This window comes from Heterodontus francisci, chromosome 15 (genome assembly GCF_036365525.1).
Source record: "Heterodontus francisci isolate sHetFra1 chromosome 15, sHetFra1.hap1, whole genome shotgun sequence".
Lineage (NCBI taxonomy): Eukaryota > Metazoa > Chordata > Chondrichthyes > Heterodontiformes > Heterodontidae > Heterodontus > Heterodontus francisci.
The window spans coordinates 78,645,087-78,670,646 of NC_090385.1; the positions used below are offsets into that span (position 1 = coordinate 78,645,087).

General features: G+C 45.2%; 1 protein-coding gene across 3 annotated transcripts in view; it reads right to left on the bottom strand.

Moving 5' to 3' along the window:
* elf1 (E74-like ETS transcription factor 1) overlaps positions 1–25,560 on the bottom strand; it is a 280,446-nt gene that overhangs the window by 224,899 nt on the left and 29,987 nt on the right. For all 3 annotated transcript variants that reach the window (XM_068047711.1, XM_068047709.1, XM_068047704.1), the window contains exon 2: positions 24,840–24,927. The gene's annotated coding sequence lies outside the window, so the exon portion shown is untranslated. The remainder of the gene's footprint in view (positions 1–24,839; positions 24,928–25,560) is intronic.

The following is a 25,560-nucleotide window of genomic DNA, read 5'->3' on the forward strand; positions in this document are numbered from 1 at the left end:
CACATTTGAGATTTTCTCCTGCTGAAATATACCCATAATGCGCCGCAGACAGTGAAGATGGAAATTATTGAGCTTCTTTTCCTGATAGCTGTAACACCACATTTCCTGCAGTGGTGCAAATAAAAACACAAAAAAGCAGCTCACCACCACTTTCTCAAGGGCAATTAGGGATGGCAATACATGCTGGCCTTGCCACTGATGCCAAAATGGCATGAATGAATTTAAAAAAAAAATTGCTATCCATTCAGCTTTTTGTCAGCTGACATCACATGCCTTAACCTTAGTCATGAATCTATTGTGTGGTACCTTAGCAAAGGCCTTTGAAAATCCAAGTGTATGACATCTACTACATTCCCCTTGTCCACTGTTTGCATTACTTCTGTTGATTTTACTTCGAGGAGTTGCAACTATGCAAGTGCCTTGGGATATCCTAACCTAAAGCATTGACAGCAATGAAGTATTTTCAAAGTGGAATCACTGCTGTAATGTAGGAAACATGGCAGCCAATTTGCACAAAGAAAGCTCCTACAAATCACATCTCCAGCGACCTGGGTTCAATTCTGGGTACTGCCTGTGTGGAGTTTGCAAGTTCTCCCTGTGTCTGCGTGGGTTTTCTCTGGGTGCTCCGGTTTCCTCCCACAGCCAAAAGACTTGCAGGTTGGTAGGTAAATTGGCCATTATAAATTGCCCCTAGTATAGGTAGGTGGTAGGGAAATATAGAGACAGTTGGGGATGTGGTAGGGAATATGGGATTAATGTAGGGTTAGTATAAATGGGTGGTTGATGGTCGGCACAGACTCGGAGGGCCTAAGGGCCTGTTTCAGTGCTGTATCTCTAAACTAAACTGAACAGCGATGAGCTAATGACTAGATAATCTTTTACCTCTCCCAGTTTTTCTGAAATTGTAAAATTGATTTCTCTTCCCTCTTTGAAGCAGTTCAAACTGTGCTCTGGCAAGGAATTATGATTTTTTTTTGTTATACTGAAAGTAATAAATTTGAGGGCAAGAAGATGTTGAAGCAGAGGGCAAGAGGGATGGCAGGAGTTATTCAGCTCAAAAGGTGTGCATGAGCCAGTTAACATAATTGGTTCAAAAGCACCCAAAATTAGTTCTTGTACCCGACTGATAATAGTTTACCTTCCTCCGCACTAGCGGATGCAGTAGTTCTTCATACTGACTTCATCCTGATGGAGTAATCAGCACAAACATCAAGAGTTGAATTTTTGCTTTGAGGGCTGGAAACAGGAGCCAGGAATGTTTCTGGGTCCCAACGCACCCCCTGGGTTAGAAACAAACAGTCACTCATTGGGATTTTGACTGGGGCACCGCCTTAACTGGCACAGAGACAGGTTCCCTGTCCAATTAAGGGTGGCAGGTGGGCTTTTTTCCCCCCAAATATATACTTCATTCATAAAAATCTCTGGAAAATACATTAATAAACAGTTCAAATTTTACATTTCAGAAAGTGCGATAGAGATCAGATTCCTTGGCTACAGAACATGAGTTGCCTCACAACTCTTGCCATTTCATTTCAATGCAATACACATTTGCATTACACAGCAAAATCATATTTTGATGCAAACAGCCAGAGGGGTTTTACACAGGTTCCAGACCCTTGGTATACTATGGCGGGAGGGCCTTACACAGTGGCCTTTCCCCATTGAGCCTTTGCAGCGGCTGCCCCAAGTTTCATTGCGTCCCTCAGCACATAGTCCTGGACCTTGGAAATGTGCCAGTCTGCAACACTCAGTCATGGACAACTCTTTGTTCTGGAAGACCAGCAAGTTGCAGGCAGACCAAAAAGCTGAGCTGATGGTCCTCCAGCAGCAGTTGATGTTTATCTCGCTGGCCATCCCTGGGAACAGCCGATAGAGCACAGAATCCTGTGTTACAGAGCTGCTTGGGATGAACCTTGACAAAAACCACTGCATCACTTTCCACACCTGCTTTGCAAAGGCACATTCCAGAAGGAGGTAGACGAAAGTCTCTTCCACACTGCAGCCACCTCGAGGGCAGCGTGCGGAGATGGTGAGACTCCGGACGTGCAGGGAGGCTCTGACGGGGAGGGCCCTTCTCACCACCAACCAAGCGACATCTTGGTGCTTGTTTGAAAGTTCTGGCAATGAAGCATTCTGCCAAATGACTGACAGTCTGCTTGGGAAACCATCCAACACCATCTGCCATCTTCTTTTCCCGCAGGGCCTGGAGGACACTCCATGCAGATGGATTTGTGGTCAAAGGTTTCTCTGCACAAACTTTCCCACGAAGGATAGGTGGTACGGCACGTTCCAACGGAATGGAGCGTTCCACGGCAACATGACCAGACCCATCCTTTGCAACATCAGGGACAGATAGAACCTCAGCACGGAGTGACACTTGGTGTTTGCACACTGAGGGTCTACGCACAGCTTGATGCAGCTGCACACAAAGGAGGCCATCAGGATGAGGGCGACATTGGTACGTTTTTTTCCCCCTTTATCGAGAGATTTGAACATAGTGTTCCTGCGGACACAGTCCATTTTCGATCTCCAGATAAAGTAGAAGATGGCTCAGGAGGCCGCCATGGCACAGGAGTTGGGTATGGGCCAGACCTGCGCCACATACAGCAACAATGTGGAGCGCCTCGCACTTGATGACCAGGTTCTTACCGCAATGGAGAGCGAACGCTGCTCCCACATGCTTAATTTATGTTTTAACATGGTTATACGCTCCTTCCACTTTTTGGCGCATGCCCCGGCCCCTCCGAACCATAATTCCAGCACCTTCAGGTAGTCTGACCTGACAGTGAAGGGAACAAAGGTTTGGTCAGCCCAGTTTCCAAAGAACATGGCCTCACTTTTGCCATGATTTACTGTGACTCCCGAGGCCAGTTCAAACAGGTTGCAGATGCTCATCAGTCGGCAAACGGACCACGGATCCAAGCAGAAGATGGCGACGTAGTCATGTACAGGAAGGCTTTGACCGGAGTACCTCCACTGCCTGGGATTGTCACCCCTCTTATGCCCCTATCCTTCCTAATGGACTCAGCAAAAAGTTTGAAACAGCAGACAAACAAGACAGGGGTGGGGGATGGGGGGGCGGAGGAGGAGGAAATCCCTGCCTGACTCCAGATTTGATCGGAAACTCCTAAGTTCATCAGTGGTAGGGAAACTAATGGAAAAAATTCTGAAGGACAGGATTAATCTCCACTTGGAGAGGCAGGAATTAATCAGGGATAGTCAGCATAGCTTTATCAGGGGGAGATCATGTCTAACTAACTTGATTGAATTTTTTTGAGGAGGTGACTAGATGTGTAGATGAGGGTAAAGCAGTTGATGTAGTCTATATGGACTTCAGTAAGGCTTTTGATAAGGTCCCGCATGGGAGATTGTTTAAGGTAAGAGCTCATGGGATCCAGGGCAATTTGGCAAATTGGATCCAAAATTGGCTTAGTGGCAGGAGGCAGAGGGTAATGGACGAGGGTTGTTTTTGCGAGTGGAAGCCTGTAACCAGTGGTGTACCGCAGGGATCAGTGCTGGGACCCTTGCTGATTATAATGTACATTAATGATTTAGATGTGAATATAGGAGGTATGATCAGCAAGTTCGCAGATGACTTGAAAATTGGTGGTGTCGTAGATGGTGAGGAGGAAAGCCTTAGATTACAGGACGATATAGATGGGTTGGTAAGATGGGCGGAGCTGTGGCAAATGGAATTTAATGCTGAGAAGTGTGAGGTAATGCATTTTGGGAAGACTAACAAGGCAAGGGAATATACAATGGATGGTAGGACCCTAGGAAGTACAGAGGGTCAGAGGGACCTTAGTGTACTTGTCCATAGATCACTGAAGGCAGCAGCACAAGTAGATAAGGTGGTTAGGAAGGCATATGGGGTACTTGCCTTTATTAACCAAGGCATAAAATATGAGCAGGGAGGTTATGATGGAGCTCTATAAAACACTCGTTAGGCCACAGCTGGAGTACTGTGTACAGTTCTGGTCGCCACACCAAAGGAAGGATGTGATTGCACCAGAGAGGGTGCAGAGTAAATTCACCAGGATGTTGCCTGGGTTGGAGCATTTCAGCTATGAAGAGAGACTGGATAGGCTAGGGATGTTTTCCTTTGAGCAGAGAATTCTGAGGTCTGCTATTGGTATACAAAATTATGAGGGGCATTGATAGGATAGATAGGAAGAAACTTTTCCCCTTAGCGGAGGTGTCAATAACCAGGGGGCATACATTTAAAGGTAAGGGGCAGGAGGTTTAGACGGGACTTGAGGAAAAATGTTTTCACCCAGAGGGTGGTTGGAATCTGGAACACACTGCCTGAAGGGGTGGTAAAGGCAGGAACCCTCACAACATTTAAGTAGTATTCAGATGAGCACTTGAAATGCTATAGCATACAAGGCTACGGGCCAAGTGCTGGAAAATGGGATTAGAATAGATAGGTGCTTGATGGCCGGCACAGACACGATGGGCCGAAGGGCTTGTTTCTGTGCTCTATGACTTTGACTTTCTGATTCCCACCCATTGATTGAGACTGCGCTACCGAAGCCTGTGCAGAGTAGTTGGATCCAATTGCGGATTCCAACCCCAAACCCTATTTTGGAGAGCACATCCATCACGTAGGTGTGCGATATCCTGTCAAAAGCTTTCCCCTGGTCCAAGCTGATGAAGCAGGTATCAATCCCTCTGTCCTGCATATAGGCAATCATATCCCTGAGTAGCACGAGGCTATTGGAGATCTTCCTGCCGGGTACAGTACAGGTCTGATCAGGGTGAATCACCAACCCCAGAGCAGACTTGATCCGACTGGCGATGACTTTGGGCAGAATCTTGTACTCTACATTAAACAGTGAGATGGGCTGGCAATTGTCGATTCCCGCCTTCTTCCCCTTGCGCTTGTAGATGAAGGTGATGATGCCTTTCCTCATGGATTCTGACATGCTGTTGGCCAGAAGCATACCGTCGTACACTTCCAGCAGGTCTGGACCAATCCAGTCCCACAGAGCCGAATACAACTCAACCAGTAAGCCGTCGCTTCCGGGAATTCTACTCATCTTGAAGGACCCGGCAGCCTTTGTCAGCTCATCCATAGTTAGCGATTTGTCCAGACTCTCGTGTTCTAAAGACCTCCATGATAGATGACAGGAAGGACTGGGAGGCTGTGCGGTCCATGGGCTTCATGTCGTACAGCTCGACATAAAAGGATTGGTTGATCCTTAGTATGTCAGGCTGTGATGATGTCACCGAGCCATCCTCTTCCTTTAGGCTGCTGATCACGGAGCTCTCTCAGTGTAACTTTTGGAAGATGAAACTCAAGCACATCTCACCCTGCTCAACAGAGTGGATTCTGGATCAGCAGATGATCTTGTAAGCTTCCATGGCAAACAGCGAGGCCTGCTGGCTCTTCACCTCTTGGAGATCCTGCTTGACCTCGACCCCCAACAACTGCAGCAGGAGGCGATTGTGCATTCTTTTCTGGAATCGGGACATTTCTCTGTCTCTCTTTTACCCTCTGAACACATTTGAGGATGAAAACCTCTTGATGTTTGCCTTGATTGCTTCTCACCAGTGAACGGGAGACTCAGAGGGGTTTTACGGTTCTCCAACCTTTGTAATGCCTTTCGAGTTCCTCAACGTTCTCTGGGGTCAGCAGTTTTACAGTCAGCTTCCACGTCCCCCTACCAACCCGCTGGTCATCCTTTAAGTGACAGTAGGAGGCAGTGGTTAGTGAAGAACATCGGCTTGACGTCGGTGGATCTGACCTTGAAAGCACGGGACACAAACAGGAAGCCAATCCTGGAACGGGCAGACCCGTCCGGTCTTGACCAGGTGCATCTACGCTGCACTCCATCTGCAGCATTGGTAAAGACATCATACAGCTTGGCATCTTTAACTGTTTCCATTAGGAATCTGGACATAGCATCCAGTTTGCTGACCAGTTCGATGGTGTAGCTGAAGTCACTGCCTCGAATCACCGGCCTGGACGTCGCCAGCAACAGTGGGAGCTACCAGAGGATGGTCAGCCTCTTGCTGCATTGGACAGAGGCGTACACATTGATTAACCGGAGGGGAGCATTGTTGTACATTACGTCTGCTACGAGGAAGCGACCGTCCACCTTAAACGTCCTTAACTTCGGAGATGGTGAAGTTGCCTCCATGCAGAATACCCAGGCCAGAGGAATGGGAATAATTTCCCTCTGACCAGATTGATGGTCCACGGGAGCACCATCGCGACCATTGCCTGTAGGTGATGTGCAGTATTTCACACTGCTGCAGAAACAGTAGGTCAGCTTTCTCTTCCAGCTCCTTTGCGTTATGCCGGTTCTTTTGCAGGTGCCATCTTTCCATCCCTTCCTCATCTGATGAGGAGCAGCTGTCATAGTCCATCTCAGACGTTAGCCTCCTCTTGCCACTGGTTTGGGTGGTGACCTGTTCTTTTTTTTGGGGCTTCTTCGTTGTGGTTTTCCTTTTGACTACTTGCCACTACTTGTCCCACTGCTGCCTCCTCCTCCATTGATTCTGTCTGTTGAGCAGGAGCTTCCGGGCACGGGATAGGTGTTGGGTCACTTGTTGCAGCTCCTTCCCCTTTCCTCTCCTTCTTAGATGGATTTTCCTCGGTTGGGGGGGGGAGGCGGGGGGAGAGGGGGAAAAAAAAAAAAGAGTTGCTGGTCTCCTTCGCAGCACTGGGCGCATTCACCATTCCTTCCCTCCAGCTTTTCCATAGATCTTGCCACCTGTGTGTAACTGAGGCAGCGTTTTGGGCAAGTCTTGTAGAGGTGGCCTGCCCCACCACACAGGTTGCAGCACTTACTCTGCTTACAGTCCTTTGTCTGATGGCATTCCTTCTTGCACTTCTTGCAGATGACTGTGCTGCAGTTGGCCGCCACATGACCAGATTTGCTGCAGGTATGACAAACTCTGGTCTGCCCCGCATAGACCACGAAGCCTCGGCTTCCCCCAATAGCGAAGCTGGAGGGAGGATGGATGATGGCTCCGTTGCGTCCACCTTCAAGGTGACCTTGACCTGGCGCTTGCTGGTCCAAATCCCAAAGGGGTCCTTGACATCAGTGCTGCTCCCGGCCACCTCGACGTACCTGGCGAGGAAAGTGAGCACATTCATGACAAGAATATGGGGGTTGTAGAGGTGGATTATCACCACCCAGTTCCATTGCAATGGCAGCAGAAAGAGCAGCTCTGCCATGAGGATCGACAGCAGCACCTGGTTTCCTCTCTCCTTAAACACTTTCAGGAACTTGATGCATCCTGCCACGTTCTTGAACGTCACATCAAAATAGCCGCTGCTGTGGAAGTCTTGTAGGCAGAAGATGTCCACAGCTTGGAATCCACTGCATTCAATCAGGATTTTCTTAATGAAGAAGGTGCAGTCCATAGGTGCACCTCCTTCGCTATCTTTCACCGCCACCCTAACGGTGTTACGCACCCCTGGCCTGGAGCCCTGGTGTTGGTTACTGCCAGTTTTTGCTTGAAGCTTTCCTGGGACAGGCACTAAAACCCCAACCAACAGGAAAATAATAACCACTATAGATCGCCAATCCCAAAGGACGAAATGCTGTAAAAACGGCGCTGAAATCCCCCAAAAACACCACTTGCAGGATCAAAGCCCACTGATCAGGAACTTTCCCCCAAGGGTACGTGGCAGGTGGGCTCTTGAAGCTGCAGGGCCAGAGTCCTTCCAGCTTGAGAAGCAGCAGAATGAAATAAAAGGGTATGTAACTGAAAGGCCACTTCAACATGAAGGCACCCTCTCGCCAACTTAAAAAAAAATAAATTATAAATACAGATAAAGCAGCCATGCCATCACTGGCAGGTGGGGAGGCGGTGGTAGGACGTGGGAAAGTCCTCTACAGGGCAGCCTTTGGCAGCACCCATACCCAGGCAGGCAGGGAGAGCCTGTAGGTCTGTCTGGAGCATTGGACCCCTGGCCTGCTGCTAGGTGCCCACCCCCTGGCAGTTAAACAGGCCCCTGTCACATCAGAAACTGGAGGCCGACTGGAACCCACCAAAATGGTCGGCACTGGGAACAGGGGCAGGAAATGGGCACACAGGCTGGTGCAGTACTTTCAGTCCCCATCCACCTCCACTCGACCTCAGCAGGGCGAAAATCCTGCAGAGTTTTGCACCGCTTTCCAATTTTATTCTTCAAGAGAATGTGAAACTGGCATTCAAAAAAAAAAAAATTGTACTTCATCATTTTCAAATTGCTCCAACTTAAAAACAGTTCAAAGTTTCCCCAACTGCAAAAAACACCCAACTAGAATAACACTGTGAGTCACAAAGAGTAATAAGGCAGGTTTCTTAAATATAATTACGATGTTTGTATAAGGGGTGTAAATGTCTTACCAGTTGCAATGCATTTCAGGTCCAGTGTCTGAATTTCTCAAACACTTCCTCATCCTGACTGCACCCCTCAACCCTCTCCCCATGCTGCTCACTGCAGTAGTTTTCCCTTCCACAGCTAGTGCGCAAGGGTGAAGTCACCCTGCAATAATTATACCATTCCCTGCTGAGTCACAGAAATGCCAGACTCCAAAAGGACAACAAATTCCAGCTCTTTTCATCAGGGAAGGTCACTCCCAGTCTTCAATGACATCATCCTGTGGAGGAGGACGGGAAGAATTTCCAACATGCATCGCCTTTTAAGGTCATAAGGTTTATTGTGAACCGATTTACTTTTTAAAAAAAAAACACCCACAACCAAGCAGACTGATGCAAGAGTGAAAGAGTAGATAAATTTTTCAATCTCTAGTTAATGTCCTGGATCTCATACAGGAAAGCTTCTTTAAAAAGTTTCACAATTTTCTATGTGGGCTGACAAAGACCAATCCAGTCAAGCACCCATTGGTGGGGTAATAAAAACAAAAAGTGCGCTGGAAATACTCAGCAGGTCTGGCAGCATCTGTGGAGAGAGCAGCAGAGTTAACGTTCCAGGTCTGTGACCTTTCATCTAACCTGAAACGTTAACTCTGCTGCTTTTTTCACAGATGCTGCCAGACCTGCTGAGTATTTCCAGCACTTTTTGTTTTTATTTCAGATTTCCAGCATCTGCAGTATTTTGTTTTTATTATACCCATTGGTGGGGTGTTGGCGGTGGTGTAGCCTTACTCGCCATTTTACCTGCTGCACACTGACAGACATATCTGCCTCAAGACTTCACAGGCCTGTTCGGAATACTTGCTTTCCCCACTCCTGCAACACAGTATGGAAGAGTTAATTCTTGTTCAAAACCACTTTGCTGTCATCCCTCCATCCCCACCTTCAAAGTCTTCCTAAAAACATTTCATTTCGGCCACGCCTTCAGTTCCTTCTGTTCCATAAAACGTCCTGTCTTTGCCACTCGGTGCCCAACTCTTGCTTTTATACAAGCAGCCCTTATTAAAAGCAAGATGCTGTATTCACCTGATCTGTAGGGTTTGTCTCCTGCAAGGGAAGGTCGAGTAGAGAGAGAAGTCCAATCCCTGGTGGGCAGGTCACGGCACACACTTAAGTCCCTGATGCTTTTACTGAAGCCTTTTCTCTTCTTGCCATCAGGCACGACATCCAAAAGCTGTCATTAGTGTACTGAGGAGTTCTCGGGCAGATAGCTTGCTCCAAAAATTCAGTAAGCACTTTGTACTGGCTCCGGACAGCAGGGTTAAATGCAACAATTACTCCACATGCTATAGCAATTAATTTTGGCAAGGCAAAAGGAGGACTGATGGGACAATAGATTAAATGTGCCACTAAGGCTCCGCAACGCACCCAAGTTACTCACGGAGCTAAGTGCTGTGCGCAGCCTCCCCATACTTATTTACAAGATACAAGATATTATGAGGGGGTTTCATAGGGTAAATAGGGGGAAGCTGTTTCCACTGTCAGAAGGATTGGCAATCAGAGAACACTGATTAAGGTAATTGGCAAATGAGGAAATGAGAATTTTAAAAAAAAATTAAACTCAGCAAGTTATGATCTGGAATGCACGGTCTTAAAAGGATGGTGGAAGCAGATTCAACGGTAACTTTCTAAGGGGAACTGGATAAATACCTGAAAACCAAATGTTTGCTAGGCTATTGGGAAAGAGCAAGGGAATGAGACTAACTGGATGGTTCTTTCAAAGAGCCAGTATGGACACAATGGATGGAATAGTTTCCTTCAAGATATGTTGCCTTTTTAAATTTCAACATCAGTTTCAGGGGACTTCAATAATGATCTGGGTGAAGGTCCCATGGATATAAATACCCACCCACCCATGAAGTGCACACGTGCACACACACACACACGCAACATTCTGTAGATTGAGTTCATAACAGTCACTTGGAACATTACTATTTCATTTCTACATTGATTAACAGGAGCTTTTCAAAAAGCTATTGGCCAAGTATTGCTGACAAGGCTCCAAACAGAAAATTGGCATAGTTCTTCCATCACAGAATTGTTAGTGCAGAAGGAGGCTATTCGGCCCATCGTGTCTGCACCAGCTCTCCAAAAGAGCAATTCACTTAGTGCCATTCCCCCGCCTTCTCCCCGTAACCCTGCACATTCTTCCTTGTCATACAAACAGTCTAATACCCTTTTGAATGCTTCAACTGAACCTGCCTCCACCACGTTCTCAGGCAGCGCATTCCAGACCTTAACCATTCGCTGCATGAAAAAAATTTTCCTCATGTCATTTTTGCTTCTCTTGCCCATTACTTTAAATCTGTGCTCTCTCGTTCTCAATTCTTTCATGATTAGGAACACAGTTTCTCTCTATCTACTCTGTCCAGACCCCTCATGATTTTGAATACCTCGATCAAATCACCTCTCCGCCTTCTCTTCACCAAGGAAAGCAGTCCTAACTTTTCCAATCCATCGTCATAACTGAAATTCCTCATCTCTGGAACCATTCTCGTGAATCTTTTCTTCACCCTCTCCAATGCCCTCACATCTTTCCTAAAGTGCGGTGCCCGGAACTGGACGCAATGCTCCAGCTAAAGCTGAACTAGTGTCTTATACAAGGTCAACATAATTTCCTTGCTCTTGTACTCTGTGGCCCTACTCATAAAGCCCAACTCTACTATGGAGTGAAGTGCTATGCGCAGCCTCCTCATACTGATTTACAAAATCTCTCAACCTGTCCTGCCACATTCAATGACTAATGCACATATACACCTAGGTCCCTCTGCTCCTGCACCCCCTTTAGAATTGTACCCTTTATTTTATATTGTCTCTCCATGTTCTTCCTACCAAAATGAATCACTTCACATTTCTCTGCATTGAACTTCATCTGCCACCTGTCCGCCCATTCTACCAACTTGTCTATGTCCTTTTGAAGTTCTACACTATCCTTCTCACAATTCACAATGCTTCCAAGTTTCTTATCATCTGCAAACTTTGAAATTGTGCCCTGTACACCAAGGTCTAGGTCATTCATATATATCAGGAAAAGCAAGGGTCCCAACACAGACCCCTGGGGAACTCCACTACAAACCTTCCTCCAGCCTGAAAAACATCCATTAACCACTACTCTTTGTTTCCTGTCACTCAACCAATTCCATATCCATGTTGCTACCATCTCTTTTATTGCATGAGCTATAAGTTTGCTCACAAGTCTGCTGTGTATCAAACGCCTTTTGAAAGTCCACGTATACCACATCAACAGCATTGCCCTCATCAACCCTGTCTGTTGCCTTCTCAAAACTCCAGCGAGTTAGTTAAACATGATTTTCCCTTAAGAAATCCATGCTGGTCAAATCCGTGCGAATATTAATTTTGTCCTGAATTATTTTTTCTAGAAGTTTTCCCACCACTGAAGTTAAACTGACTGGCCTGTAGTTGCTGGGCTTATCTTTGCACCCTTTTTTGAACAAGGGTGTAACGTTTGAAATTCCCCAGTCCTCTGGCACCACTCCCGAGTCTAAGGAAGACTGAAAAATTATGGCCAGTGCCTCCATGATTTCCACCCTCACTTCCCTCAGTATCCTTGGATGCATCTCATCCGGCCCTGGTGCTTTATCCACTTTAAGTACTTGCAGCCTATCTAATACATCCTCCTTAACAATTCTAAACCCTTCATGTGTCTGAATTATCTCCTTTTTCACCATTGCCCGGATTGCATCTTCTTCCTTGGTAAAGACAGATCCAAAGTATTCATTTAATACCTCAGCTATGCCCTCTGCCTCCATGTGTAAATCCCCTTTATGGTCCCTAATTGGCCCCACTCCTCCTTTTACCACCTTTCTACTATTTATATGCCTATAGAAAATTTTCAGATTCCCTTGAAGGTTAGCTGCCAGTCTCTTTTCATACTTCGTTGCTTCTCTTATTTGCTTTTTCACTTCCCCTCTGGACCTTCTATATTCTGCCTGGTTTTCAATAGTATTTTCTACCTGGCTTCGCTGTCATAAGCACACTTGTTCTTCTTTATCTTAATCGCTACCTCTTTTGTCATCCAGGGAGCTCTGGATTTGTTTCCCCTACCTTTCCCCTTCGAGAGAATATACCATGACTGTACCTGAATTATCTCTTCTTTGAAGGTAGCCCATTGTTCTACCATTTTTCCATACAATACATCATGGCTTAGAAGCATGCTAATTGTGGACACTTAACCATAGGTTAAGTCGGGATGGTGGCATAGTGGTAATGTCTTTGGACTAGTAATCCAGAGGTCCAGATTAATACTCCAAGGACACACATTCAAACCCCACCATGGCAGCTGGCAGAAATTTAAATTCAATTAATTAATAACTCTGGAATAAAAAACTGGTCTCAGTAATGGTGACCACAAAACTACCGGACTGACCTAAAAACCCATCTGGTTCACTCGTGTCCTTTGGGGGATGAAATCTGCCATCCTTACCCAGTCTGGCCTACATGTAACTCCAGACCCACATCAATATAGTTGACTCTTAACTGCTCTAGGAAATGGCATAGCAAAACACTCAGTTATCAAACCGCTGGAGAAAAGTAAAAAAAAAAGATAAAACAGCACGGGCCATCCGGCATCAACCCCAGCACTGAAAATGTCAAAAGGCACCCTGCCAGGCAACCCTGCAAAGTCCTCCTCACTAATATCTGGGGACTTGTGTCAAAGTTGGGAGAGCTGTCCCACAAACTAGTCAAGCAACAGCCTGGTATAGTCATAATCACTAAATCATGCCTTACAGCCAATGTCCCAGATTCCTCCATCACCATCCCTGGCTATGTCCTGTCTCACCAGCAGGAAAGACCCATGAGATGTGACGACACAGTGGTACACAGACAGGAGGGAGTGTCGCCGAGTCCTCAACATTTGCTCCAGACCACGTGAAGTCTCATGGCATCAGGTGAAACATGGGCGAGAAAACCTCCTGATTATCACCTACTGCCTGACCCACAACCAACAGATCAGATCAAAGCTCTGCAGTTACGTCACATCCAGTCGTGAATGGTGGTGGACAATTAAACAACTAAACTAGTGGAGAGGCTCCACAAACATCCCCATCCTCAATGATGGGGGAGCCCATAACATATCAGTGCAAAAGACAAGGCTGAAGCATTTGCAACCATCTTCTGCCAGATGTGGTGAGTAGATGATCCACCTTGGCCTCCTTCTGAAGTCCCCAGCATCACAGATGCCAATCTTCAGCCAATTCAATTCATTCCACGTGATAGCAAGAAATGGCTGAATGTACTGGACACTGCAAAGGCTAGGGGCCCTGGTAACTTCCGGGTGTAGTACTGAAGACTTGTCCTCCAGAGCTTTCCACACCCCTAGCCAAGCTTTTCCAGTACTGCTACAACACTGGCATCTACCAGATAATGTGGAAAATGCTCAGGTATGGCCTGTCCATGAAAAGCAGGATAAATCCAATCAATCAATCTATTCTCAATCAGCAAAGTGATGGAAGGGGTCATCGATTGTGTTATCAAGTGGCACTTGCTCAGCAATAACCTGCTCACCGATGCTCAGTTTGAGTTCCGCCAGGGGCACCCAGCTCCTGATTTCATTACAGCCTGGGTCCAAACATCGACAAAGGAGCTGAAATTCAGAGGCAAGGTGAGAGAGTGACTCCCCTCAACATCAAGGCAACATTTGACCGAGTGTGGCATCAAGGAGCCAAGTAGAAGTCAATGGGAATCGGGGGAAAACTCTCCACTGGCTGGAGTCATACCTAGTTCAAAAGGAAGATGGTTGTGGTTGTTAATCAGTTAATTGTGTGTCAATGGTTTGATGATATACAGGTAAAGAGAGTTAATTGGGGTCTTAGTTGAGCACTTATAAGCAGACACTCACTGAGACTGGTGGTGAGTTTGAGTGAGGAGCTACATGTTTGTAATCCATTTAGTCTGCACAATGGTGAACCATGAAACTGTGTAAATATAGGCTCCAGCATTATCCTTCCATACAAGCTTTCTGGATGTGAACAGTGGCTGTTGGAGGACAAATCATCTCAGCCCAGGACATCACTGCAGGAGTTCCTCAGGGTAGTGTCCCAGGCCCAACCATCTTCAGCTGCTTCATCAATGACCTTCCCTCCAACATAAGGTCAAAAGTGGGGATGTTTGCTGATGATTGCACAGTGTTCAGTTCCATTCAAGCCTCCTCAGACACTGAAGCAGTCCAATGCCTAAATGCAGGCAGACCTGGACAACATTCAGGCTTGACCTTGATAAATAGCAAGTAACATTTGTGCCACACAAGTGCCAGACAATGATCATTTAAAACAAGAGAGAATCTAATCATCTCCCCTTGACGTTCAATGGCATTACCATCACTGAATCCCCCATCATCAACATCCTGGGAGTTACCACTGACTAGAAACTGAACTGGAGTAGCCATATAAGTACTGTGGCTACAGAAGCATGTCAGAGGCTGGGAATCCTGCAGCAAGTAACTCACCTCCTGACTCCCCACAACCTGTCCACCATCTACAAGGCACTAGTCAGGAGTGTGATGAAATACTCTCCACTTTCCTGGATGAGTGCAGCTCCAACAACACTCAAGAAGCTTGACACCATCCAGGACAAAGTAGCTCGCTAGATTGGCACCCCATCTACAAACATTCACTCCCTCCACCACTGACGCATAGTGGCAGCAGTGTGTACCATCTACAAGATGCACTGCAGCAAAACACCAAGGCTCCTTAGACAGCACCTTCCAAACCCGCGTCTCTACCACCTAGAAGGATTAGGGGAACAGCATGGGAACATCACCTGCAAGTTCCCCTCTAAGCCACACACTATCCCGACTTGGAACTATATTGCCGCTCCTTCACTGTCACTGGGTCAAAATCCCAGAACTCCCTTCCTAACAGCACTGTAGGTGTACCTACCCCACATGGACTGCAGCGGTTCAAGATCGCAGATCACCACCACCTTCTCAAGGGCAATTAGGGATTGGCAACAAATGCTGGCCTAGCCAGCAACGCCCATCCAATGAACATTTTTTAAAAATGTAACCATAAGGTAACCTCCATTACCTCTTCATGAGAGCAATAGCTGAGCTGGGGGAGGGAGTAGGAACATATTACTAAGCTGTATCTGAAATGGTTACTTTGTGCATTGAAGAAAATACTTAAGTACATAAGAAAAAGCAAGGATGAGAAAGGGTCAGCCAACTGAACCTTGTCCCCCAAACACCCCAATTCTCTGATTAAATTCAGCTGTGTTTGGGAAATGGCTCCAATGTTTTCTACCCTCCGATAACCTGGAACATTATTCCAGACATTTATTATCCAAGTCATTTATCCTACTATCTGCTGAAATTGACTCTATACTAAATTTAAAATGTGTGTTACCTGGTCCTACAGTCCTGGTTTACCTGAACTATAACCATTTCAGACTTCATATTTAGAAATGAAAATATGGAGAGATGTATAACAGGGCGGCTGATTGGCTATTGCCCAAAGTCAAAATGGCCCCTCATCAGTCTGTGGAAATCCAGAGTTGAAGTCAGATATAGGGGCAGAAAACCCATTTCTGAAACTGCGTGCCAACTAGTTTCAGAGATCTGTTATTGAATAAAGTGAGTTTATAGCCCAGAGAAATATTGTGGTGTTCGTCATTATATTTTGTCCCAAAAGTGTGATCAAACAGATGGAAACGCCTTGTGAGCCCATCTATGTTTATTTATGTATTGGATACATAAGAAAATAAACCAGTTTTATTTGTTAATTTACAATGGACTTCACCTCACTTGAATATTCATCAGTTTGCCTGCACGTTCATATTTAAGACACACTCTCTCTCACACCCACCCACACTGATACCACCCCACACAGGCACGGGCCCACAGTACTCACAGACATATGTCTCATTTCTCATAGCAGTGAGAGAAAAGGAATACTACTGGGCCACACTAAGTGAGCACTGAGCGACATACAGATTGGCCAATTGCTGTTAAGGAGAAAAAAAGTACCTCAACTTGCCCACACATTTAAAAACAACGCAATCAGTCGAAGATCTGTCAGAGCTAGCATTAATCAAAGCAGCTCAGGCCAAGTGTGAGGTGAATTCACCATCACTTGAGGAAACTTCTGCAAAAGAACCATCTACTGCTCCTTTTCCAGAAACCTGCTTGCAGCTATGAGTTTCACCAGGAAGTCATCCTCCCATCACCTCGACCTGTCAACATTTAACATGATTTTACAGGACAGCCCAGCTCAACTACACAAATAGCAATGGAGCTGGCATTGGAACAGCAGCAAGAAAAATGCTTTTCAGTTATGAAGTGAAAGCCTGAAGCTGTATAACTGAGAAAGTCAATGCTGCTCACTATGGGAAGGGGCTGCTTTTTCTAAAAAAAATTTCATGGAATGTGGGCATTGCTGACAAGTCCAGCATTTGTTGACCAAACCTAACTGCCCTGGGCAACTGAGTGGCTAGTAAGGCCATTTCAGAGGAGAGTTAAGTGTCAACCACATTGCTGTGGGTCTGGAGTCACATATAGGCCAGACCAGATAAGGACGTCAGATTTCCTTCCCTAAAGGACATTAGGAAACCAGATTTTTTTTTTCTTTACAATGACAATTGACGATAGTTTCACAGTACCATTACTGATGCTAGATTTCAATTCCAGATTTTTATTAATTGAATTTAAATTTCATTCGCTGCCATGATGGGATTTGAACCAGTGTCCCCAAGGTATTAGTCCAGTGACAGTACCACTACGTCACTGTCTCCCCATAACTCTCCTGCTCCCTACAGGGAGAGGCTGCGGTGGTCACTGTGCTCCCTACAGTGATGGGTGAACAGGACTTGGACTTATTCACTCATTACCCCTGTGTTTGTTGACCAAGTTGGCTCCTAGTCCAGCAATGCCTTAGGATCATGGAGCAGTACAGCACAGATGAAAGCCGTTTGGCCCATCGAGGCTGTGCCAGCTCTTTTGAACAGCTATCCAGTTATTGCCACTCCAAGGTTTCTCCCACATTTGTGCAATTTTTTATCCTTCAAGTATTCACCCAATTCCCTTTTAAATTTCTATCCATCAAATTAGCAGGCGGTACATTGCAAATCCGAACCTCTCATTCCAAAAAAATGTTTTTCCTCATGTCACCTCTGGTTCTTTTGCCAACTACCTTAAATCTATGTTCTCTGATTATCGACTCTAAACAGTTTCTCTATTTTTTCTGTATAAAGTCTTCAAGATTTTGCACATTATCAAATCTCCTCTTAGCCTTCTCTGTTCTGAGGAGAACAACCCCAACTTCTCCCAGTCTCTCCACTAACTGGTTCCTGGGGTGAGGGATTACATTCTAGCAAATCTCTTCTGCAACCTCTCAAAAGCCTTCATGGCCCTCCTAAAAGCATGGTACCCAAAATTGTACATAACTCTCCAACTGGGACAGAACTTGTGTTTTATGCTTGGTATAACTTCCTGGCTTTTGTACTCTATGTCTCTATTTATAAAGCTCAGGATGCCATATACTTTATTAGCTACTTTGTTAACCTGTCCTGCCATCTTCAAAGATTTATGCACAAACATCCCCCCAGGTCTCTTTCTTTTCTTGAACCCTTTTTAAAATTGTACCTTAATTTTATTATTCTCATCTTGGTTTTCAAATCCCTCCATGGCCTTTCCCTTCCCTATCTCTGTACCTCCTCCAGTCCTTTAAGCCTTTGAGATCTCCACTCCTCAATTCAAACATCTTGTGCACCCCAGACTCCTTCACTGCACCATTGGTGGCAGTGCCTTCAGCTGTCTAAGGCCCAACTTCTGGACTTGCCTTCCTAAACCCCTCTGCCTCTCTAACTCTCTCTCTCTCTCTCTCTCTCTCTATCCGCTCCTTAAAAACCTACCTCTTCGACCAAGCTTTTGTTCCCCAATCCTAATCTATCGTGATGTGCCTTAGTGTCAAATTGTTTGATAACGCTCCTGTGAAAAACATCTTGGGACATTTTCACTCTGTTAAAGGAAACATTTAATGCATGTTGCTGCTGCTGATGCTCTGTTACCACCATGACACTTGTTAAACAGAAAGCTTTTGGTGGTGGTTCTCAGAGTCTGCGCTGTAGATTGGCAGAAAACTGACATATTTGTAAGGAAAGCAATGTCTCACAATCTCTCTCATACATCTTCAATGGCATTGCTCAGAGGTGGTAATGGATCAAGGTTATGATGTTGAGCTGCTAACTTGGCCTATCCCTTTAAGGTCACTGCTCTCAAAAGGTAAATTCAGGCACTTGGAGCTACTTATAAACTGCTGAGGTCACAGTGGATTAAAAATACCTGTAAATTTCTGGCTCCAAGTCAGTGACTGGCTTTCTTGCTCTTTACTAAATGATATTGCATGACCAACAAGACTGTACAGTCAGACATGAACATTCTCCTGTCACATTGCATATAAACTGCATCCCCACCCCATGCTGCAGTGAAAGTAGTGAAGTAGGCAAGTGCAGATCAAAGTGAGAGAAGTCCAAGGTAGCAGAAATGGCCTCCAGAATGTTCGAAATCACACTCTGAGAACAAGCCCTGTGAGCAAAAGACTTTCACTTAGGCAAGGAAGCAGCTGTCCTGTTTCAGTATTTAAAGGCTTTCCAGCCTGTCAGTTTCACAGAATCATCAATCCTCATTGTGCTCTCAGCTTATTGACCCCAGTATGTTTCAGACAGCTCAGTAAACCTATGAGGCGGCTGTTTAAACAAATGCTGGCTTTAATCTTCAGACAATTGCCTTTTTACATATTTAAATTTCAAACCTGCCATCCCCATGGCGGTTTCCCTCACGTCTTGAAACATGCAATGGTTAAAAGGTGGAAGTGAGGGGGATAATGTTGGTTTTCTGACACACGGTCATTTTTGATACTTTAACCCCCGGCATGCACGGGCAACCATTCCCCACCAACGCACCCCCCATCCCCTGCCCCCACTTGCAAGTTAAAATTCATCCCATTGAGTCCAAAAGCTAGGAAGTTAAGCTAAACCGATAGAAAGCACTAGTTTTCCCCCTGCTGGAGCATTGAGTCAAATTCTGGGCACCACAGTACAGGAAGGATGTGAAGCCTTTGAAGAGGATACAGAAGAGATTTACTGGAATGGTCCTGGGGATAAGGGAATACAGTTACGTGGATATACTGGGAGAAGCTGTGGTTGTTTTGCTTAAAACAGAGCAGGCTCAGAGGGGATTTGATGGAAGTGTTTAAAAATCATGAAGGGTTTATTTTAGAGAAAATAAAGAGAAATTGTTTCCAAAGGCTGAAGGGTCAATAACTAGAGGGCACAGGTTTAAAAGGTGATTGGTGAAGAACTAGAGGCAACATGAGGAAAAACTTTTCTTTGTTTTTTTTTATGGTTCAGATTTGGAATACATTGCCTGATAGGGTGGTGGATACAGATTCAATAGTGGCCTTCAAAGGGGAATTGGATAAATACTTGAAGCAGAAACATTTGCAAGGATATGGGTAAACAGCAGGGGAGTGGGACTAACTGAATTAGTGTTCAAAAGAGCCGGCACAGACCTAGTGGACCAAATGGCCTCCTTCTGTGCTGTCCAATTGAAAGAGTAACTTCCCAGACAAAAAAATATTTAATTGACCTCAGGATGCACCAGTGGTTAGACTGTGATTTCACACTGCCTCCTAGCAACAGTTCCTCAGCCTTCTCTGAAAGGTCAGAGGTTCCTCAGCAACTCACCCAATGGCCTTTTTGTTTCCAGTGACAAGTCCAGATTGGGCCAGTTGGAAAACTCTTGATTGTGAGATATCACAACTCATTGCCATTGACTACACTCTAAATTCACATTAGTGCACTTCCAGCACTATCTACTGGAAAAACAATCCACCTGGCTGAATCCTCTCGGATCAGGTTAACTGAAGTAGCTCCCTCTCTCACTTTCATCACAGTCAATTGAGCAGAGAGTGGTGACTGAAACTCAAATCCACAACTTTTGATGACCTGGATTTGATGAATTAAAACATCAGTTCTCAGGATGTGGCATCACTGACATGGCCAGCATTTTGTGCCCATCCCTAGCATAACCACTATGGTGCAAGACTGGAGTCACATACAGAACAGACCAGATAAGGAAGAAGGAAGACAGGTTTCTTTCTCTAAAGGATATTAGTGAATCAGTCAAGATCTTATGGCAACTTTTCCCAATACCTGCTTTTTATTATTGTATGCAAAACCTTAAACTGCCATGGTGGGGTTTGAACTTGTGCCCTCTGCAGTAGACACAAATTCACATTTGGGTTGCCACTGGTTACAAGACCAGGAACCAAGTATGTAAACATGCCACTGACACCAATAGAACAGCAGCTTTCGCTGGATTCTGGGGGACCAGAGTTTATGAACTGGTTCCTGGCAAAGATTCATAAATATAAATTCAGCTTCCTTCCCCCAGTGACAGAATCTTAAACCAGTTTGTACTGGAACAGCGGCGATATAGAAGTGCATTTTATGGTCATATCCGTCCCGGTCGCTACAAGAGCTGGGTCCCCTGCTCCACTACCTAGATCATGCTGAATCTGCTAGTGACATCAGTGTATTTAATACTCTGTGAAAATTCAAAATGAATACTGTGCATTTCCCCCATGCCTTTCAAAACAAAATCTTAGCACAGAGCCAGGTATCGAACATCAAACCTTCAGGTGGGAATACATTTATTCACTATACTATTGAGATAGACAACATCACCCTATCTTCAGGGGCATTGGAACGGTTGATTAGACACACCATCCCTGCAAGGCTATATACCCACTCTGTCCATTAAATTACCTGGGAAATTTAGACAGAGATATAGGATGCATTCTTTCCAACAGAAAAAAAACTGGATTGCTTAGATCACAGCTGACCCCCAACACTTTTCCATAAGATCTCCGTGCAGCAATTTTTCAGCAGTGGCTTCAGCTACTTGGCTCACACACCGAAATGGGGAAATGTGGAGCTAGATAGGGGACAATAGTGGCACGCATACATGCAAAGGGAATTCTGTCCCGGTGCACTTGTGCAGCGACATTAAAAATAAATGGGAACAGGCCAACCCAAACTCAAATCAAAACAAAAACTGCGAATGCTCGAATTACACAGTGGGCCCATCAGCCACTGTTGACAAAAGAAGGGTTATGGACCTTGGTCATAACAGGTAATGAGTCCACAACCTAAATTTAACTTCTCAATGGATAGCGCTTTGAACTGGTCATCAAAGGTTGTGGATTTGAGTCCCATCAGTGTCAAATTTTGACATACTGACTAGATGTGATGAAGTAGGGTGAGGGAGGAGGCACAGGCCAGTTGGGCCAAGTGGCCTGTTTCTGTGCTGTAGATTCAATGTAATGTGCAGTGAAAATAGGAAGAGGTTATTACACCACTGCAGGAAATGTTGTTCTAACAATAATACTTTGTCACTGTTCAGATGTACAAAAGTTTAGTGATTGCTTTCCCTCTGCTGTCCAACGTATTAAGCATGCAACTTCCAACAGCAATTACTTAGCTGTCAGACTAACAGCGAGAACAAATTAACTTCAGCCACATAAACTAGCACTGTCTGCATGTCTGAGAAGTAGTTGAGACCAGAATTTTCATCACAATGAGGTCACTCATAAATAAGACAATAAATAATGACACTGTGATTTGCATTATTGCATTTGAAGCAAAATGAAAATATTGGGCAATCAGCCATGACTCAGTGATAACACTCTTGCCTCCAAGTCAGAAGGTCGCGGGGTCAAGTCCCACTTTAAGGACCTGAGCATCTGATCTAGGCTGACACTCCAGTGCTGAGGGAGTGCTGCAATGGTGAAAATGCCATCTTTTGGATCTGCCCGCTCAGATGGACGTAAATGATCCCATGGCACTATTTTGAAGAGAAAGGAAGTTTTCCACAGTGTCCTGCCTAATATTTATCTCAAAACAGACATCACTAAAAGATTATCCGATTGTTATCACATTGCTACTTGCGGGAGCTTTCTGTGCACATGTTGGCTGCTGCATTTCCCTATACTGCAACAGTGACTGCACTTCAAATGATATTTCATTGACTATAATGCATCCAGAGATCATGAAAGGCGCTATATAAATGCAAGTTCTTTCAATACCTTCTTTCTTTCAATTTGAAAATATTTGCCAACATCTTAATCTAAAAAAAAATTAAAAAGGCACTCAAACCATCTTCATTTCAGGAACTAAAAATGCCACAGATTATAACGCACCATGTAATGACCAGATTCTGGGGAAACCTCTTACACCCACACAATGACGCACAGTACCAAATTATCCCAAGGTTGGTATTCTTACCTGCAGTTTCCCACTCTGTTCTACTGTCAATCAGGTTTAAAGAGTGCGGTCAACATTATGTTGAAGTTAGGTAGGTGGGGATGAGGGCAAGCGTCCTTAGGGTGAGCCCAAAACAGCAAGCTCTGAAAACTCAAGCGGCTAGCATATCAATTGGGACACATTTAAACTGAGATACAAAGAGCAGGAGCCTAGTTAGTGGAATTAGTCCAAGTAGCTTTTGCTACAACACTAGAAATGGCAAATTTGTAGGGCTTCTCCTGATGCCCTTGCTTGAAGCGGAGTTTATAGACCAAGTAGCAGAAATATACAGACCAAGACAGGATCATGTTCCATCCCTGCTCTCTGCTACATTAGTTGACCTAAACTGGGGCAGTGGCTGACGCATTACAATAGGTCTAAACTTTTTTGGTTATGGGGGAGACAGAGATTGGCCTGGGCTATTACTCTCAATCACTTTCCAGCAATCCAAGCTGAAAGTGCACATACATGAATGTCGAGTAAGGCAAGGATCAGACCTGGCTGTGACATTCCTAGTGTTGAATAGCTTGCAAACATGTACAGCCAAGGCTCATACATCACAAGGTACCAGAGGGCAACCAGGAGCGCATAACCCAGCAAGATGTTGATGCCAAGACAAGAAAGGAATAACTATATGCGCACCTCTGCTCTCAAACATGATAATGTAGTTGTTAACTTTTACCAGGTTACCGGCAAAGTCCCCTTCAAAGTTAAGCATGAGAAAACTGCTTAGGTTTTCCTCACTGGAGTGGCAGCTATGGTTGTTCCAGGAGCTGGTTCGAGCCTGCCTGGAAAATTCTCAAGACTGTAACAAAGCCCGTTTAAAAGTAGCACCTATCCCTCAATGAAAACGTAGGTGAAGAGGAAAGGAAGACTTGCTTATGTTTCGGCTGACTGCTCACAAAGGCACGGCCTCTTCCAGTTCCAACTGTGAAGTGGGGGCGCAGTGGCTGGGGGCAGTCTGGACCTTTGTAATGTTCTTTGGCTGCAGTTGCACATCAAGAATTCGTTGTCTCTACACAGTGCGAGTTAGTGCACGCATGTTTGGTTACAAGCAGAATTCCTTTACATTATTCCTTGAACTCTTAAAACAGGGCAGACTGTTCTCCCAGTAAAATATTCACATTCCTAGCACTGAAAAACAAACACAAGCAAATGCCGCAACGTTTAAATATTTGCCCCTTATCAACATTTTGGAAAATGTTTCTCTGTTCCTGCATGTCTCAACTATGGAAAGATTCACAGCAAGGAGAAGGTAAAAGTTGATTTCAGCTGTAATCAAACACAACTGAACATTATTCGCTGAAAAACTGTTTTCTCTCCGACTTAGTTAAAAGGTCTTGAGCAATTTACATGGGCTAAAGTGAAATGTTTGGGTCAATGTCTTAATCATACCAACCTCCCTCCCCCCACCACTGTCCTCTCCTAGCTCCTCCTTCTTAAATAGCGACTCATATTCGGGTACAGGTCCACAGATGTCAGCAGCCTCCAACACCTTGACAGAATGGCCATTCATACATGGCAGCTGAGACAGTGACTGTTGATGAGCTATTCACCCATGGAGGGAGCACAGAGGCATCACAGTCAAGCTGATGCTGTTTACACTCAGTGTTCACACACACATACTTCCATGTCGCTGATTGAGAACTGGCCTGGTTCTCTTATCTCCTCCAGCCCGACAATTCTCTGGGAAGTCTGTGCTCCTCCAGCCCTGGCCGCTTGTGCATCCCCCACTCCCTTCGCTCCATCACTGGTGGTTGTGCCTTCAGCCAATTAGGCCCCAAACAGACTCAAATTCCCTCCCTAAACTTCTCTGCCTCTCCACCTCTCAGTCGCCTCCTTAAAACCCCACCTCTTTGGCCAAGCTTTTTGGTCACCTGTCTGGAGTATCACCCCTATGTGATTTGGTGTCAAATTTTGCGAAATGCCTGTGAATGTTTTACTCAGGTGCTATATGCAAGCTGTTAGCATGAGGGGAGAAACTGAGCCATCTCACAGTTAAGATTTACTAACTTATCACTGATCAAATCTGAATCCGTCCTGACCCATATCATTCACCACCTACAGACACATTCAGCCAGCAGGGAACTGCTCACTAGGAGTGTTTTCAATTGGAAACAGTCATTATCAGTGTGTCTTCTCACCTATTCTCCTTGAAATGGAAATATCCGTCAGTCGATGATTATCACAGGATTAATCTCTCAGTCTCTCCAAATCAATTAGGCAAACAACCTGCTTTTTAAAAAAAACAAGATCAGGAACAAGACACAATGATGTTAACATTTCACAAATCATTCCTTTGCCTGTTGGGCTCCCCACCACCCCAGCACAGATGGGCCCCTAGGGAAAATACACAAATCAGCAGGTCCATGCCTCGGTGGCGAGGACATAGTCCGTCATTTATTTTTTTCTGAAACATCAATTTCCAATAACTCACCTATGTTTATGGTACATTACTTCAAACAAAAAGAAAGAAATTCTGTTAGTGCACCCACTCCTTGGGTTAAAGGAGCACAGCTGCCATTTTGGAAAGTTTCTGGGCAGCCTGCTCGAAATGTCAGCTCAGATGCAGCTGCCTCAGTCGCCAGGAGCCGGTTAGCAACTACCACTGTTAATTGCCATTCTGCAAGGCAAGTTTTGAAATGTAGGTTTTGTATGTCACTTTCAGACAAAAACATATGAACTTCAGAAAGGTCGACAAAACTGATCAATCCAGGGTGTCAGCCATAGCTCAGTTGATAGCATTCTTTCATTGGAGCGCCAATGCTTTTTCTTTCTTTTGGGCCTCCTTATCTCGAGAATTGGCCTTTATAGCCACTCCAGGCGCTGCTTCACAAACCACTGACCACCTCCAGGCGCGTATCC